This window comes from Lithobates pipiens, unplaced genomic scaffold (genome assembly GCF_037356315.1).
Source record: "Lithobates pipiens isolate NorthernLeopardFrog02 unplaced genomic scaffold, aLitPip1_a1.2 Scaffold_28, whole genome shotgun sequence".
NCBI lineage: Eukaryota > Metazoa > Chordata > Amphibia > Anura > Ranidae > Lithobates > Lithobates pipiens.
Genome location: NW_027507789.1, coordinates 88,628,547 through 88,646,499, shown reverse-complemented (window position 1 = coordinate 88,646,499; position 17,953 = coordinate 88,628,547). Strand labels below are relative to the sequence as shown.

Sequence of the window (17,953 nt, the reverse complement as noted above, 5' to 3'; positions counted from 1 at the left end):
ACCTCCAACAAACATCCGGAATCGATCTATTCATTTTATTCAGAAGGTATGGGACTCTATACCAGCGTGAGACTATCTTGTATCCTGATTCTTGATATTGGTTTGCGATGGAAGCTTTATGTACTAATGTCAGGATCTTCCCTATCTGTTGTGGGGTAAATGTGATGCCAAAGTCCCTCTCCCATTTGTGGATAAATGGTGGGGTCGACTCCTCCTCCTGACTACTTAATAGGTTGTACAGGAGGGAGAGGGTGTGTCGCACAGGTTCCTTTTTGTGACAGATGGATTCATAGGGCGTCAGGTCTCTAGGAGTGTAGGGGGCCCTTTGTATGGCCAGAAGAAAGTGATGAAGTTGATAAGCACTAAACAAGTCAAGCGGAGGGTCAGAAAGCTCAGCGACAGTTTGCGTGGTCGGGAGCCCTCCCGAGGGCCACACCTCTCCCAGACGCTGTTTCCCCACCACTGTCAACTGTCGCAGTTTCTTGTTGGTAAATCCCGGTGGGAAGTCTGGATTACCTATAACCGGAGTCATTGGTGACGGCAGGGGAGCAATGTGTGTGAAGCGGAACAACCTCCGCACAACAGCCAACGTAGCTCCCACTACGGGGTGATCTCTGAGGTCTTTTGGTAGGGAGGACAGGAGCCACGGGGAGGTCAATAGGGGAATGGATCCATCCTCAATCTCCATCTCCATCCACTGTTTGTGTGGGCCATTACAATGCCAATCAACGACTCTCGCTAGCAGAGTCGCTCTGTTGTATTGTCTCAGATCTGGGAGACCCAGACCCCCCTTGTCCTTTGGTCTGGCAAGCAATTGCAAATGGGCTCTGGGCGGTTTGCGCGCCCAAATAAAGTCCCGGAGCAGCACCTGCAGTTGTCTGAAAAAAATTGGGGGTAACCGGATCGGTCTTCTTTTTATGTTGACATTGACCTGTTTTTTTTCGCTTGTATCTCAAGGTGACTATCTTGGCATTTGTCAAGAGGGTTGAGAATGCCCAAAGAGATTGCCTATGGGCACATAACCCTGAAAGCGCCCGATCTCCTCTGATCTCAGAAGCTAAACAGGGTCGGGCCTTGCTAGTACCTGGATTGGAGACCACCTGGGAATACTAGGTGCTGTAGGCTTCTTTTTATGTTGTTGGCCTTGACCTGTTTTTTTTTTCACTTGTTTCCCAAGGTGACCATCTTGGTGTTTGTCAAGAGGGTTGAGAGTGCCTGAAGAGCTCGCCTATGGCCACATAACCCTGAAAGCACCAGATCTCGTCTGATCTCAAAGACTAAACAGGGTCGGGCCTTGTTAATACCTGGATGGGAGACCACCTGGGAATAGTAGGTGCTGTAGACTTCTTCTCATGTTGTTGGCGTTGACTTGATTTTTTTGTTTGTTTCCCAAGGTGACCATATTGGCGTTAGTCAAGGTTGAGAGTGTCTGAAGAAATCTCCTACGGCCACACCACCCTGAAAGAGCCCAATCTCATCTGATCTCAGAGGCTAAGCAGGGTTGGGACCAGTTTAGTACCTGGATGGTAGACCGCCTGGGATTTCCAGATGCCGTAGGCTTCTTTTTATGTTGTTGCCGTTGACCTATTTTTTTCCGCTTGTTTCCAAGGTGACCATCTTGGTGTTTGTCAAGAGAGTTGAGAGTGCCTGAAGATATTGGCTACGGCCACATCACCCTGAATCCTTTCCATCTCGTCGGATCTTGGAGGCTAAGCAGGGTCGGGCCTGGTTAATGCCTGGATGGGAGACCGCCTGGGAATACCATGTGTCGTAGGCTTCTTTTTTTTTTCAAATATAATTTTTTCTCCAAATACGGGAAGACGGTCCCCCGAGTACATAATGCAACAGAGAAATACAGAGCAAAAAGCAGCTGAACAATACTTGATACAGGTATAATCGCAACTGTGAGTCTGCCTTCCATCAATCACAATGATTCGAGGCACGGATAAAGTACTGTACCAAGATCCAGGGTCACACAAACCCCAGGTCCCTCCGCCATAATCCATCCAGAGGGGGGTGTGGGGCCGTCATTCCCAATTTTCCACTTTTTCCAAAAGAGAGAGGGGGTGGAGGGGGTGAGAGATAGGGGAGGAAGGCAGAAAAGAGAAGGGTTGAAAGATCAGGAAAGGAGAAGAGGGGACGAGACACGATGGCAGCCACTGTCCAAGGGGCCAGTCAAGGAAAGCTCAGAGCACTAAGGCGATAGCAGGCGACATCCTTCCAGCGAGAATATAAAGGTATTCCAGATGTCTCAGGTTTGTTTAAAAAATTCTTGTTTACCTTGTGATGTGAGGATCAAGTCCTCCATTTTTTTTAATGTCCTCTATTTTCCTAAGCCAGTAAGTAATGAAAGGGGGGGGGGGACATTTTTTCCAATAGAGAGGAATGCAGGATTTCGCCGCATTTATCACATGCCGTAAAATTGATTTTTTTGTACTTCTTAATGGGAATCTGTGAATGGTGCAAGAGAAAGAATGCAGCCTCTTCCTGGATGGAGAAGTCTGTGAATTTTTGTGTTATGCATCGGATCTCTGTCCAGAAGTCCACCAAGCTGGGGCAGGACCAAAAAATGTGCAGCAACGTGCCCTCTTCTTCTCCACACCTCCAGCATATGTTCAAGGAAGAGGGGAAACATTTCTGCAGCTTTGATGGTGTCAAATACCACCTGGTGAGAAGTTTAAAATTCGTCTCCTGTATCTTCGTGCAAAGCGACATTTTGAGAGCCAAAGTGATAATGCGTTGTCTCTGTGCTGGGGAAAATGAGCAATTAAGGTCCTTTTCCCAGTTGGACAGACAGGTTAAGTGTGGGTAATCTGTTTGAGAGAGAATGTGGGCCAAAGGGCCTTCGCTCCTGCATAGAGTCTCAAACTCCGTCTAAGGGGCGGGCGAACGTTTGAGGATTGGGGATGGAATGGAGAAAATGATGTCGTTGCGCCACTCTCCAAAAAGGCAGTTGGAAAAGCCCTGTCGGATCTGTTAGGGTTGAGAAAGAAGGCCATTTTCCATCAATGACAAATTTAGACGCAGGTTTCGAAGTGGGTCCCCAGTTCAAAGGTTGGATGGCCACGTATAGGTAATAGGGGGGAAGTCAAAGACGTGAATGTGTTTTGGGTAGCGATCAGGTGACTGACTTTCAACTAAGCCCCTATAGTGGGATGTGACATAAATTCTGTGGGTAAATACTTATAGCACCACATGGCACTTCTTAGCGGAATTCAGGAGTGAGCTTAGAAAGTTTGTTTCGATTCCATGCCCCAGATGGGAGGCCAGGTAGTAGCGTCGCAAGTCAGGGAGAACCAACCCTCCCTGTTGTTTAGACAATGTCAGCTGTGACCGCTTAAGTCTGGGATTTTTGTGTGTGGGCCCAGTTAAATTGAGTGAGCAAGGATTGAGCTTGCTTAAAAAACGGGACTGGAATCTGGATCGGGAGAGCTTGGAAAAGATAAGTAAATTTAGGGAGTATGTTCATTTTAATGAGATGGAGGCCAGAATGCCACCCGTGAAGAAAACTGCGGATCTTAGTAACAAGGGGTGGGGGGAAGTTCAACATAAACGTACGCGCGATGTCCGGTGGAATGTAAGTACCTAAGTACTTAAGGGCTGTATGGGTCCATTTAAATCGAAAATTGGACTGCAAGTCTATTAACGTTTGCGGGGTGACTGTAACCCCCATGGCCTTTGATTTCAAGAAGTATCCCGTATATCTGGAATTCCCGAAGGAGATTTGGCAAGGAAACTCTGGGATTCGTCAGCGAGAACAGCATGTCATCCGCGTAGGCAGATATCTTGCACTCAATAGTACCCATTTGGAGTCCCGTTATGTCTGAGTTTTGTCGAATTGTGGAGAGAAAGGGTTCCAATGACAGTGCGAATAATAGGGGCGACAGGGGGCAACCTTGTCTGGTCCCATTTCCTTCTCGGCATCAGTACTCATGAAAAGACAAGGGGTCCCAGATGACTTTGCTTTATGGATCAGGGTAAGCACCTTAATGGTGTTGTCCCTATCTTCCCTGGTGGGAATAAAACCTAACTGGTCAATATGTATAAGGGACTGCAAGTGATGTGCCAATCACGTTGCGAGGATTATGAAAGAATAGTTTTAGGACCGAATTTAGGAGGGAAATGGGTCTGTAGCTCCCACATAGGCCCGGGTCTTTGCCCTCCTTAGGTCTCAACGAGATGTGGGCTCTAAGGGTATCCTCAGGAAAATCCCCATTCGAGCTCAGAGTATTAAATAAATTCACCAAGCGCGGGCCGAGAATAGGGAGGAAGCTCTTAAAGTATTGTGTGGTATATCCGTCAGGGCCCGGAGCCTTACCCACCTTCGGAGGTCCCACGGCCGTCTGGATCGGGTCCTCCAAGAACTCCCGTGATTCCGATGAGAGGGTTGGTAGACCAGAACCGGTTACATATCTGTCTATATTGTCCTGTCCAGACCCTGAATCGGGCAGGTTGTAGAGATCAGAGTAACATTTTTCAAAGACTTCGGCTATTTGGGTTGGGGTAGAGGCCCTCTGGCCATTCTCATCTATCAACTGTGGTATGTAAGAGCCAGATTTCAACTCCTTTACCGACCTGGCTAAGATTTTTCCGCATTTGTCCCCTGACTCCTACGTCAGTTTACGACAAAACTGGAGTGCCGCTTTCGCTTTATAATGGAGTAGGTCAGCAATATGGGTACGGAGTGTCCCCAATTCAATCTCTAAGGTCCGTGAGGGGGCATGTTTATGTTTCGCTTCCACAGAGGCAAGTTCACGAAACAGATTAGCAAGCTGTTCCTTCCGTGTTCGTTTGATGCGCGCCCTGTGCCTGATAAGTACCCTGCGGAGTACTGACTTGTGAGCCTCCCAAATTATCCCCGGGACACAGTCCTGCGTTTAGTTTTCTTGGAAATAAAGGTCCAAATCCCTGGTCACATCTGCTAAAACTTCCGGTATCTGGAGGAGGCTCTCATTAAGGTGCCAGAATAGAGACCTAGGTGAGGGGTTCCTAGAGAGGGTGTAGGTAAGGGCTACAGGAGCGTGGTCGGACCAAGTAATATGGCCGATGGAGGAAGAGCTCATCAAGTGCAGTTGGTCATGTGGAATCAAGAAGAAGTCTATCCTCAAGTATGATTTGTGAGGGGAAGAGCAAAAAGAGTAGTCCCTTTCCCCAGAGTGTTGCAGACGCCAGACATCAACTAATTGGTCATTCAGTAAACACTTAGTAATCCGCTTTCTAGAGGAAATGAGGAGCGAGGAGCAAGAGGCAGAAGTGTCAACCGATGGCGAAAGGGGACATTAAAGTCCCCACCTAATATCAACTGGCCCTCCCGAAAGTCACATAATCTGTGCAGGGTAGTTCTGAGGAACGTGTCTTGGTGATCATTGGGAGCGTACACAGTGGCAAATGTAAAAAGGCGCTCTCCAATGTGGCCCCTAAGAAAAAGATATCGGCCCCCAGGGTCCACCAGAGAATCCTGGAGAACGCAGGGGAGCCTGCTAGAGATCAGAATGGAGACTCCCTTGGTCTTAGAGGAGGGGTTGGTAGAGTGGTAGACCTTAGGGAAGGATCTCGACCATAGAAAGGGGAGGCTAGTATTTTTAAAATGTGTTTCTTGTATAAAGGCCACATCAGTACAGGAAGTCTTCAGTTCTCACAGGAGGATTAACCGTTTTTCAGGGGAGTTCAGTCCCTTAACGTTTAGAGAGGTGACCTTGACTGAGTCTGCCATCACTCCTCGGGGAGAGGGAGGGGGACGTCAGAGAAAAGCAAAGAAAGTTGAACCAAGGTAGGTTTTGGGTAGGTAATGCATGGCGGGAACTAAGGGGGAGAAAGGAAGGGCAAATGGAAGGAAAGGTAAAGGGAAAAAGAGACCGGGCACCTCAACCCCAGGGGGAGAGGGAAATTAAGGGTTGTCCGCACTTAACAGTACAGGAAGGGTATACTAAAACAGCACAATTATGCTATAGCGCTTACCAGATGTACACTGGGTTTAAAGCGCTGTCCTACTTGGGTTGGTGGGTAGACAGGTCGGAGAGGGAGCCCCCGAATCCTAGTCCCCCCAGTCCCGGCAGTGGTAAATGTCACGTCTGATACCAGTATGCAAATAAAAGACAATCAGTAACATCATAGAACCAAAAAACAATAGTGTAACCAAAACAGAGGTAGAGCATATAACTGTCAGCACTGAGGGGTCTCCTCGGCTCGCCCTAAACATAGGCATGCACGAGGGAGCCCGTCACAACAGAAAAGGCATCACAGAATGGGATCCACCACCCCCCGTCCCATACCCCTAAAGTACATGCAGTCCCCGAACAAATGCATTTCTCCCTTTGGCAGATTGTCCTCTCCTTACCCCCTCTCCCCCGCCCACGCCCCGCGGGGGAAAAGGGGCAGGGAAGGGGGGAAGGAGGAGTGGAAGGGGGGAAAGGGGGAGTGGAAGGGGGGAAAGGGGGAGTGGAAGGGGGGAAAGGGGGAGGGAAAGGAGGGAAGGGTGGGAAGGGGGGGGAGGGGGGAAACAGGGGAGAGGGGACAAACATGTGGAAATGTCAAGTCCTTTAGCGCACTCCCACCAGCAAACACCCGGACCCCATAAATTTCAACTCCTCCCCTCCATGGTCACCACATCAAGATGAAAGAGGAGCAGCCCTGGTCGGTGCATGGAAAATCCGGCAGGCAAGGGGCTGGGGCCACCATCCCTCCATCCAACGGGAGACTTCAACCGAGCAGCAGTCCTGGGGCCCGCCAATTAGTGTCTCTCCTGCATCGCCATCGGGGGCTGTGTAGAGCATCCAGTAAGGGGTAAATCCTCCAGGGGGGTCCAGAGTCACCCTGGAGGGAAGCAGTGTCTCGTACCAATAGGCTCAATAAATAAGTCATCCAGGGTCCCCGAAAGCTGCAGAAGGCAATGCCGGCAAAGAGTAGGTGGGATCCAGAGGGGGGGATGAGGGGCGCAACCAGGGGGAGGGGACACATATGCGGGAATGTAAAGCCCTTCCAGTACAGCGCACTAGGTATCACTCAGACCCCCCAAAGTGCAACTCCCCCTTCTAAGGCTTTCTATCTTTCTCTTCCTCCCTTTTTCTTTCTTAATTTCATTCTTTCTTTCTTCCTCTTTCTTTCCTTATCTCTCCCTCCCATTCCTTTCTTTCTTTCAATCGTTCTTTCTTTCTTTCTCTACCTCCATTTTCTTTCTTTCTTTCTTACCTTATCTCTCCCTCCCATTCCTTTCTTTCTATCTTTCTTTCTTTCTTTCTTTCTTTCTTTCTTTCTTTCTTTCCTTCTTTCTTTCTTTCTTTCTTTCCCTCCATTTCTCTTTCTTTCTTTCTTTCTTTCTTTCTCTACCTTCTTTTTTCTTTCTTTCTATTTTTCTCTTTCTTACTTTCTTTCTTTCTCTCTTCCTCCCCTTCATTTCTTATCTTATTTCTTTATCCCTCCCTTTTTTTACTTCTTGCTTTCTTTCCTTCTCTCTTCCTCCCCTTTTCTTTGATTCTTTCTTTCTCCCACCATTTTTTTCTTTCTTTATTTCTTTCTTTCTTTCATTCTTTCTTTCATTAATTTTTTTCTTTCTTTCCTTCTCTCTCCCTCCCCTTTATTTCGTATCTTATCTCTTTATTTTTCTTTATTTCTTTCATTCTCTCCACCTCCCTTTCTTTCTTTCTGTCTCGTTCTTTCCTTCTCTCTTTCTCCCTTTTTCTTTCTTTCTTTCTTTCTTTCATTTTCTCTACATCCCTCTTTTTTCTTTTTTTCTTTCTTTCTTTCTTTCTTTCTTTCTTTCTTTCTTTCTTTCTTTCTTTCTTTCCTTCTTTCTCCCACCATTTTTCTTTCTTTCTTTCTGTCTTTCTTTCTTCCTTTCTTTCTTTCTTTCCATCCATCTTCCACCCTTTTTCTTTCCTTCTTTCGTTCTTTCTTTCTTTCTTTCCTTTTCTCTACACCCTCTTCCTTTCTTTCTTTCATTCTTTCTTTTTTTCTTTCTTTCATTCTTTACCTCTTTCTTTCTTTCTTTCTCTTCTTCCCTTTTCTTTCTTTATTTTGATCGTTCTTTCTTTCTCAACCTCCATTTATCTTTCTTTCTTTCTCTTCCTCCCCTTTTCTTTCTTTCTTTTTTCTCTTTCTTTCCATCTTTCTTCCTCCCTTTTTCTTTCTTTCTTTCCATCTTTCTTCCTCCCTTTTTCTTTCTTTCTTTCTTTCTTTCTTTCTTTCTTTCTTTCTTTCTTTCTTTCTTTCTTTCTTTTCCTCCCTTTTTCTTTCTTTATTTCATTCTTTCTTTCTTCTTCTTTCTTTCCATATCTCTCCCTCCCATTCCTTTCTTTCTTTCTTTTTCTTTCTTTCTGAATTTCTTTCTTTCATTCATTCTTTTTTCTCTTTCTTTCCATCAGTTTTTTTTTTGCTTGTTTCTCTTTCTTTCCATCTCTCTTCCACCCTTTTTCTTTCATTCTTTGTTTCTTTGTTTCTTTCTTTCTTTCTTTCTTTCTTTCTTTCTACCTTTCTCTTCCTCTCTTTTTCTTTCTTTATTTCATTCTTTCTTTCTTCCTCTTTCTTTCCTTATCTCTCCCTCCCATTTCTTTATTTCTTTCTCTACCACCATTTTTCTTTCTTTCTTTCTATCTTTCTTTCTTTCTTTCTTTCTTTCTTTCTTTCTTTCTTTCTTTCTTTCTCTTTCTTTCCTTCTCTCTCCCTCCCTTTTTACTTCTTGCTTTCTTTCCTTCTCTCTTGCTCCCTTTTTCTTTCTTTCTTTCTTCTTTCTTTCTATACCTCCATTTTTCTTTCTTTCTTTCTTTCTCTACCTCCATTTTTCTTTCTTTCTTTCTTTTTTTCTCTTTCTTTCCATCTCTCTTCCTCCCCTTTTCTTTCTAGCTTTCTTTTTTCTCTTTCTTTACATCTCTCTTCCTCCCTTTCTCTTTCTTTCTTTCTTTCTTTCTTTCTTTCTTTCTTTCTTTCTTTCTTTCTTTCTTTCTTTCTTTCTTTCCCTACCTTTATTTTTCTTTCTTTACTCCTTTCTTTCTTTCTCTACCTTCTTTTTTCTTTCTTTCTATCTTTCTCTCTTCCTCCCCTTTATTTCTTATCTTATTTTTTTATCCCTCCCTTTTTTTACTTCTTGCTTTCTTTCCTTCTCTCTTCCTCCCTTTTTCTTTGATTCTTTCTTTCTCTCACCATTTTTTGTTTTCTTTCTTTCATTCTTTCTTTCATTCATTCTTTTTATCTTTCTTTCCTTCTCTCTCCCTCCCCTTTTTTTCGTATCTTATCTCTTTATATTTCTTTATTTCTTTCATTCTCTCCACCTCCCTTTCTTTCTTTCTTTCTTTCTCGTTCTTTCCTTCTCTCTTCCTCCCTTTTTCTTTCTTTCTTTCTTTTTCTCTACATCCCTCTTTCTTTCTTTCTTTCTTTCTTTCTCTCCTTCTTTCTCCCGCCATTTTTTCTTTCTTTCTTTCTTTCTTTCTTTCTTTCTTTCTTTCTTTCTTTCTTTCTTTCTTTCTTTCTTTCTTTCCATCTCTCTTCCACCCTTTTTGATTTCTTTCTTTCTTTCTTTCTTTCCATCTCTCTTCCACCCTTTTTGATTTCTTTCTTTCTTTCCTTTTCTCTACATCCCTCTTTCTTTCTTTCTTTCTTTCTTTCTTTCTTTCTTTCTTTCTTTCTTTCTTTCCATCTCTCTTCCACCCTTTTTCTTTCTTTCTTTCTTTCTTTCCTTTTCTCTACATCCCTCTTTCTTTCTTTCTTTCATTCTTTACCTCTCTATTTCTTTCTTTCTTTCTTTTTTTCCTTCCTACTCTCTCCCTCCCTTTTTTCTTTATTTTTTTCTTTCTCTCCACCTCCCTTTCTTTCTTTCTCGTTCTTTCCTTCTCTCTTTCTCCCTTTTTCTTTCTTTCTTTCTTTCTTTTTCTCTACATCCCTCTTTTTTTCTTTCTTTCTTTCTTTTTTTCTTTCTTTCTTTCTTTCCTTCTTTCTCCCACCATTTTTCTTTCTTTCTTTCTGTCTTTCTTTCTTTCTCACACACTACTACGTTCAAGGTTACTGATAACCAACACCTACACTGGCTTTTTTTACTGACAACAGCCAGTGTAAACCGTCTTCGTTCTTAACATAAGTTTCCGAAAATTAATTGAACGATTTACACTTTGGAATTTTCAAGCTAAGTCAATTTACTCTTATCAGTAACCCTGAACGTTAATAGTGAGAGAGTTTACATAAGGATGTATGCTTGATGTGAATGCCAAATAGTTGCATTATGTTTTATCAATGTAATTAGGACTTTATTGCTTTCTTTTGCTGTTACAAGTACAACTTAATCATGTAAACCATCCCACGACTCTTCTCACATTTTGATGCGGTTAAAAGAAATGTGTTCAGTGTGATAATCAGTGTGACAGTTAAAGTGGAGAAAAATAAGTAATACACAAAATAGAGTCAAACAGTGAGTTTATTTTCTTATGCCATGATAGTCGAAATTGATTGAGCAGTAAAACTGTTTGGTAAAGATTTAAGATAGATTTATTCTCTACATATAGCGGTGGAGTTTTAGTGTTAGCCGTTAGACGGGAGTTAGACGCTATGCCTTGGTTTTGAGAGTTGTATAAAATAGGAGACAATATGACATTTAAATGGCTTAATATCACAGGGGGGAAGTATCGCAGTTCAACGGTAACAGATAACAGAAGTATTAGCTTCAAAATAGCTGAGAAATAGTTGCATTCGTTTAAATTGAAAATATATGCCGGTACCACAGAGAAGCTGATATTAGATGAGTTGATCTTTGCATTAAACAATCCCTTTCCTATTGCAGATTAATGTCAAGAAAAGCAATAAAACTACATCGGTAGTGAAAGTTAGTTGCATTACTCTTAATGTGTGCAGCTTATCGCGTAGCAAAAAAAGATGGTTTGTGCGAATGTTGCATTACCGCAAAATTAATATGGGTGTAAAAAAGTTCCATTAATTTTTAGAAACATATGGACTGACTGTTGCTTATCTCACATTTTGCTGCGGTTAAATGTTAAATGTTGTAAATGTTAAGGTGGAGAAAAAGAAGTAATACACAAAATAGAGTCAGAAACAGAATCTTATTGCAGAGAGTTTTTATTAATGCAATCATGTAAACCGTCCCACTGCTTTTCTCACATTTTGAGGCGGCTAAAACTAATGTGTTGTCAGTGTGACAGATAAAGTGGAGAAAATAAGTAACACACATCATAGAGTCAAACAGTTTGCTAAAGATTTAAGATAATATAAGTTTTATTCTATACTTATAACGGAGATTTATTGTTAGCATGATCTAATATTCTAAAAATGACAGATCGTAAGTATGGCAGGTTGACGACATCCCTTGGTTTTGACATTTAATTGGGTTAATATTACAGGGAAGAAGTATCGCCATTCAACGGTAAGAAATTGAAAGCTTGGTTGCATTAGCTTCAAAATAGCTTAGAAATAGTTGCATTAGTCTAAATTGAAAGATATGCCGGTACCACAGAGAAAGCTGATATTAGACGAGTTGATCTCTGCATTAAGTTTCCTATTGCAGACAGATAATATGCAGCTTAATGTCAATAAAAGCAATAAAACTGTTTACATCGGCAGCGAGAGATAGTTGCATTAGTCTTAATATGTGCAGGTAGCAAAATGATGGTTTTGTGCGAATTTGGCATTACTGTAAAATTGATATAGATGTAAAATAGTTCCATTAATTTCCTCAAACATATTGTTTACCAATTCCACCCATCCTTTTCCTTTTGGGACTTTCGGAGTTATCCAGAATCTCGCAATGGCTTTGCGTGAAAGATGTAATAAACGTAGTACTGCGGTATGGCCACTTGGCGAGAGAGAGGGAATCTCCAATACGCCAAGTAGACATACAGCTGGGTCCTGCAGAATTGGGGTTTGAAATACCTGGGATATAGTCGTTAGAACATATTTCAAATATCTGAACAATTTTGGGCATTTCCACATCATGTGTAATAGATCTCCTCGTCTCTGTTACATTTTGGGCATAGCAGGGAGCTACGAAACCCCCATTTATGCCACTTGGATGGAGTTCTGTACACTCTGTGTAGTAAAAATAAGTGCGACAGCCTGTGTGAGCCTGTGTGAGGTAGAGACTGAGACCAGTGGGGCCGCTGTCAAACAAAGCTCCCACCGTTCACCGTCAATATTCTTCTCCCACTCCAAGGGCAGTTTGGAAGCATCATGTGTTGAGTTAAGTAATCTGATGAAACTGTGTCCTGGCAATTTGGGAACTCCTCCTATAGTTCTATAAAGGATTTAAATACAGTACCCCTAAACAACTGCAAGATGTATTGCACACCCACCACCTCCCACTGGCGAAAACTTGTAAGTTTATACAATTCCTTATAATATTTATTCTTCCATATGGGGGGTGAAGGAGCAAGCTCCTTTTACATTCATAAGAGACCTGACATACTTCCATAAAGTGTTTAAGAGCTTTATTGTAGGGAGAGACTGTACTATATGGGTTAAACCCACATCCAAGTGTGACAGTGCCGTAAGCGTGGAGTCCTGTGGGACTAGTAGGGACCAAATAGGCTCTTCAGCATCCAGTTCCCCCCATCCACCCAAGTGTTGGAGTTGGGATAATAGTATCGAGGATGGGGGACTGCCAAGCCACCCTGGTCTTTCGCTAATTGTAAAGAATGTAAGCTAATTCTTGCCGACTTTTTTTTCCCAGATTAGGTCTCTGTCTGGAACCATGAAACAGACAGAGACAGAAGTACAATCAAATCACAATTGTTTATTAATAAAAATAAAAGGTAAATAGAAAAAAGCGTAGTCAAGCATAGCCAGATTTCAGTAGCCAGATTGGGTAGTCAGCCAGTCCAAATTTCACAAACCAGATCGGGTAATCAGCCAGTCCAGATGTCAGGGATCCAAGGAGAGCAACTGCAAGCAGGATAAGAAGCCAGGAGGGATGTCAGCAAGCCAGTCTTGAAACAAACAGCAGGAAATGGTTCCCTGTGATGTGACCAACGCGAAAGGCAAAGGAAAGAGTGAGCTGGAAGGCTTTAAATAGGCAGGTCAGACGAGCATCATCGGGAACAGCTGGTAACTGTGGAAAGAGAAGAGAGCTGGTAATTAGCCGACAGCTGAGTGGCCAGCCTAGAGGAGGAAGGGCTAAGTCAGCCCTGAGAGTCTCTAAATTGGGCATCTATTTGCGTGAACCATTTGTGTGGTATCCATATGGGGGAGTTATGAAATACGTACAGGAGTTGTGAGGCCCACACCATTTTAATCAGGTTCGCTCTCCCGGTGACCGACAAAGGTAGTTTCACCCATTCAGCGCATTTTCCTCTAAATTTATGAAGTAAGGGTGCCAAATTTAAAGCAAGGTACTGGTTGGGGTCTGCCGTCACCTGTATGCCTAGATAACGGAATTCATCCACCGTAAGTATGTCCTTGGCCCACTCAGGAAGAGGTTTTGGTAGGGGGTCTAAGGGAAGAAGCACAGATTTATTCTAATTAATACTAAATCCCGACAGCTCACCGAAATCCGCTATTAGTGGCATCACATTTTTCAGTGAGTGGTCAGTGTCCCCAAGATAAATCATCATATCATCCGTGTACAAAGAAATTAAGTCTTGCCTGAGGCCCTGACGAAACCCAATGATGTCTCGCGAGGCTCTGATATGAATGGCCAAGGGTTCAAGCGCAAGAGCAAATAACAGGGGTGACAGAGGACACCCCTGTCGAGTGCCTCTAAAGAGATTAAAGGGGTCCGATACATCGCCGTTAATTCTCATTCTCGTCATTGGGGCCTGCTAAAGTAATTGAACCCATTTTAGAAAAGAGGGACCCACCCCAAACCTCGACAGCGTTTCCCAGAGATATGGCCATTCGACACTGTCAAACGCTTTGGCCGCGTCTAACGAAAGAATGGCCCTATTACCCGGGTTATCGACAGGGATTTGTAAATTGAGAAATAGTCTGCGCAAGTTTTGGGCAGTCGATCTGGTTGGAATAAAATCAGATTGGTCTCTGTGTATCACCGTTCGAATACATTTGGCTAATCTGTTAGCCAGAACTCTGGCCAGCAGTTTAACGTTGAATGTAAGTAATGAAATAGGCCGATAGGAATAAGGGAGCAGGGCATCCTTCCCAGGTTTCAGCAAGACTACCACCAGCGCCTCACTCATAGAGGCGGGAAGTTGCCCGGTTTCAAATGCTCTATTGTAGACCCAAAGAAGGATAGGTATCAGCTGTGATGCCGCGTACACACGAGCGGACTGTATGGCGTACTTAGTCCGTCGAAACACATTTCAGCGGACAATCCGCTCGTGTGTGGGCTTCAGCTGACTTTTTCAGCGTGCAGTCCGGCGTACTAAGTATTTCGGTTTTTTCGAAATTCTGTCCGTCGTACTTTGGTTTCAGCGGACAATACGGTCGTCAGTATGTTAGTCGGACGGACTAAGAATGACGCATGCCCAGAAAGGATTTACAGGGCGGAAGCGCTCGGTCTTGTAAAACTAGTGTTCGTATTGAAGCTAGCATATTCATCATGCTGCTAATTTTGTGTTTTTTTAATATAGCACATTCTTTTCTTCTTCATAATGCAAGAAAAGTGAAGTAGCTTTGCTGCTTATATTCACACAGAGTTATCACAAATGTTTTTATTCATCCTCATCCTATGATTAACATTCCAATTTGAGAAAAAAAAAAAAAAATATATATATATATATATATAATTTTATAATTTATCTATTACTATATATTTTTGGAACTACTATTGTTAGTTTAAAATTATTTATTTATTTTGCTTTTTTTTTGTGTGTGTGTGTGTGTGTGGGGGGGGGGGGGGTTAAACTAGATAGACTTGCGTTTTTTTTGTCCAAGCAGACTATGTAAGTAGAGATAGATAGATAGATAGATAGATAGATAGATAGATAGATAGATAGATAGATAGATAGATAGATAGATAGATAGATAGATACCCAAATCAGCATTTTAGCTTACACATGATTGAATGTTCAAAATCAGCAGAGCTTCCCCTCATTTCAAATGTTAGCCTCAAATTTACAGTGACTGCACTTCCAAGTGCACTTGCAGTGCTTTAAAAATTGCACTTGTAGTTAGCATATTTATATTACCATGAACGTGTGTTTTGTAAATAACCCCCATAGTCTTTTGACATGTACCTACCTACTCACAAATAAACTCAGTTTTTTTATTCCAAAATAAAAAAAATTACAATATTTTTGGAAATAATAAATCTTTATTTTTAGTCTGTACAAAACAAAATCAAGAGGGAGGCAACACTGGAGACACTTTTGAAGTTTGTGAAGCCTTTTGTCCCCCAGGCACACATCAAGTCAGTGGCCACCAAAATTCAGATCCTGTGTAAACATGAAAATAGGGAGCACAACATGGTCCTAGAATCCCACAGACCAGGAACAGCAGCAGATGACATCTATGTCCCCAGACTGTGGTACTACAACAGCCTGCGTCTTCTGTCAGAGCAGACTGAAGCCAGGCAGTCACTTCCGACTCTTCCGTCTAGCCTTCCCTCCACGCTTCGCTGGAGGCTGTGCCTCTGGTGGGGGACTTGTGGTAGGAGGAGGAGGAGCAGTAGGGTCTGTGTTGTAGAGTCTGGTGGTTGGTGTTAGCTCACCCTTCAGACCCCGTTGAATACTGTCGAAGAAAATAGCCTTGCACAAGTTGCGCTGTCCCTTCTCCATTTCAAGCAACTTGCTGGCCAAATGAGTAGCGTAGGCCTCTTCAGGATTGGGGGATTTACTAAGCAATTGGCTGGTTTGAGGTATAAGCGCCAATGACTCCTCCTCTGTCTGTGTCATCCTCCTGGGCCTTTTGCTGGCTAGGCGGAGGGGAGGGACCTGACTTTCGGTCCGACTCCCGCTGGGCCCAGCTAGCTCCTGCGTGTGGCTGGTCCCGGCCTCCTCCTCCATACCACTGGTCCCGGCCTCCTCCTGGGTGAGCTCATCCTGTGTAAAAAATAAAGAAAGAAATAAATAAAATATGTCTATATTTTGAAATCATCAATCACTGACAATTTTACAGTTCTCACTTGCAAATACATTTGTCTTGAAATACAAAAGGCTATCATTTTGACACCATCATTTTTCCATCAGTTCACCAAGATTTTAGCCACATTTGTGGAAACTACTGTATCCTTATATCTAATTTAATTTGTGATGAAATCCTAGATTTGGAAGCAATTCAAACATTGAACTTTACATCATTAATATTTGAGCAAGCCTAACTTTAGAAACTAAAATATACCTGGCTCCAGCTGGGCACATCAACTTCGTCCAGCAAGGAAGGGTCTGGATCTTCCTGGGGTGGCTCACCTGAGGTGGAGGGAAGGGTGGAGGGAAGGGTAGACGGAAGAGTGGAAAGTGACTGCCTGGCTTCTGACGGGTCATCCAGAAAACGCAGCCTGTTGTAATACCACAGCCTAGGTACATATATCTCATCTGCTGCTGCTCCTGATGTTTGGGACTCTAGGATCTTGTTGCGCTCCCACCTATACATGTTACGCAGGCCCTGAATTTTGGAGCCCACAAACTTAATGTCTGCCTGGGGGAGTCGGGTTTTCACAAACTTCAAAATTGTCCCCAGTGTTTTCCTCCGGCCAGGACGGCTTGAATATAGTGGGTGCTTGGAATCCCACAGGTTCCTGTGCATCTCAAACATATCAATGAATGTTGACAGGAATGCCTCCTCCTTAAAGGGGTCTGGAGTGTACTTTTGCATTTTGATTTCTGAAAAAAAAAAAGAAAAGAAAAAAAAAAAACATAAATACTAATGTCAGACCAAATGCACACTATTTATATTGTGACAATGTAGGCTAGACACACACTACACCCACACTACACCCACCCACACTACCCCCACACACACACTACCACACACACTACCCCCCCACACACACCCACCCCCACCCCCACACACACACTACCACACACACTACCCCCCCACACACCCACCCCCACACACACACTACCACACACACTACCCCCCCACACACCCACCCCCACACACACACTACCACACACACTACCCCCCCACACACACCCACCCCCACACACACCCACACAAAACACCAACCCACATTAAAATCAACTAACCATCCACAAGGTAAAATCCCACTATATACATTCCTAACGCAGGCCTAAAACCCTAAAAATAAAAAGATAACCATCTTACCGTCGCGTGTATCGCTCGCTGCTTCCGTTCGGACAAACGTACGGCCTCGCGGTAACGCTTTATATACAGCGCATGCGTTCAAGCTCCGCCTGCGTCACCCACGTTGCCCGCCCCTGATGTTCCTTGTGACCGTATTTCCCCACCCCTTTTACCCTCGTTCCACTGTGGGAGATTGAATAGATAAAGATGGCGGAAGGATTTTCAGTTAGCAGCGCGGAGGAAAGCCCTGAACCCCATGCTTCCGGAGCAAGGAAGAGGTTTAAGGCCACAAACATGGCCTTTGAAGAGATGGTGGAGATGGTGGATATACTCCGAAGGGAGGATTACGATGGGGAAAATGGCCCGTATCCCAAACCCAATATCCGAAAAGATCGCATCATGACGATTTGGGGTCCGAAGAGCCAAAGATCAGCTCTGGAAACGATGGTCCGACATAAAATCCAGGGAGCCGGACCAATACAGGAGAATCAAAAAGGCACTGAAAAAAAGTGAGTACTCTGCGCTTATCGTGACGGTCGGACATAATCGTTCGTATAGGTGTATACAATATATTTGTAAATCTGGCGAATTTGATCATTTGTGTGGTTAATCGTTCATGTAATGAGCGAATATGCTCGTTCGTATATGTGGACGTAAATAGCGGGAATTTGGATATGGTGTAAATTTATCTGGTGTTGGATTAGATTTTAATTAGTTATTAATTTTTTTGTATTGTTCATGATAAACTGAATTGTCACACTCAGTTTAGGATATCCTTGTGTACATGTCTTTATAGCTGCAGCTGTTTCATAAATGTATTCAG

At 43.3% G+C, this 17,953-nt stretch overlaps 3 pseudogenes; all 3 read left to right on the top strand.

The window, feature by feature from the left end:
* Nucleotides 1-1,006: 1,006 nt before the first annotated feature.
* On the top strand, nucleotides 1,007-1,125 carry LOC143936522 (5S ribosomal RNA; annotated as a pseudogene).
* A 101-nt stretch (nucleotides 1,126-1,226) lies between these two features.
* On the top strand, nucleotides 1,227-1,345 carry LOC143937187 (5S ribosomal RNA; annotated as a pseudogene).
* A 95-nt stretch (nucleotides 1,346-1,440) lies between these two features.
* Nucleotides 1,441-1,560, top strand: LOC143936880 (5S ribosomal RNA; annotated as a pseudogene).
* The last annotated feature ends 16,393 nt before the right edge of the window (nucleotides 1,561-17,953 follow it).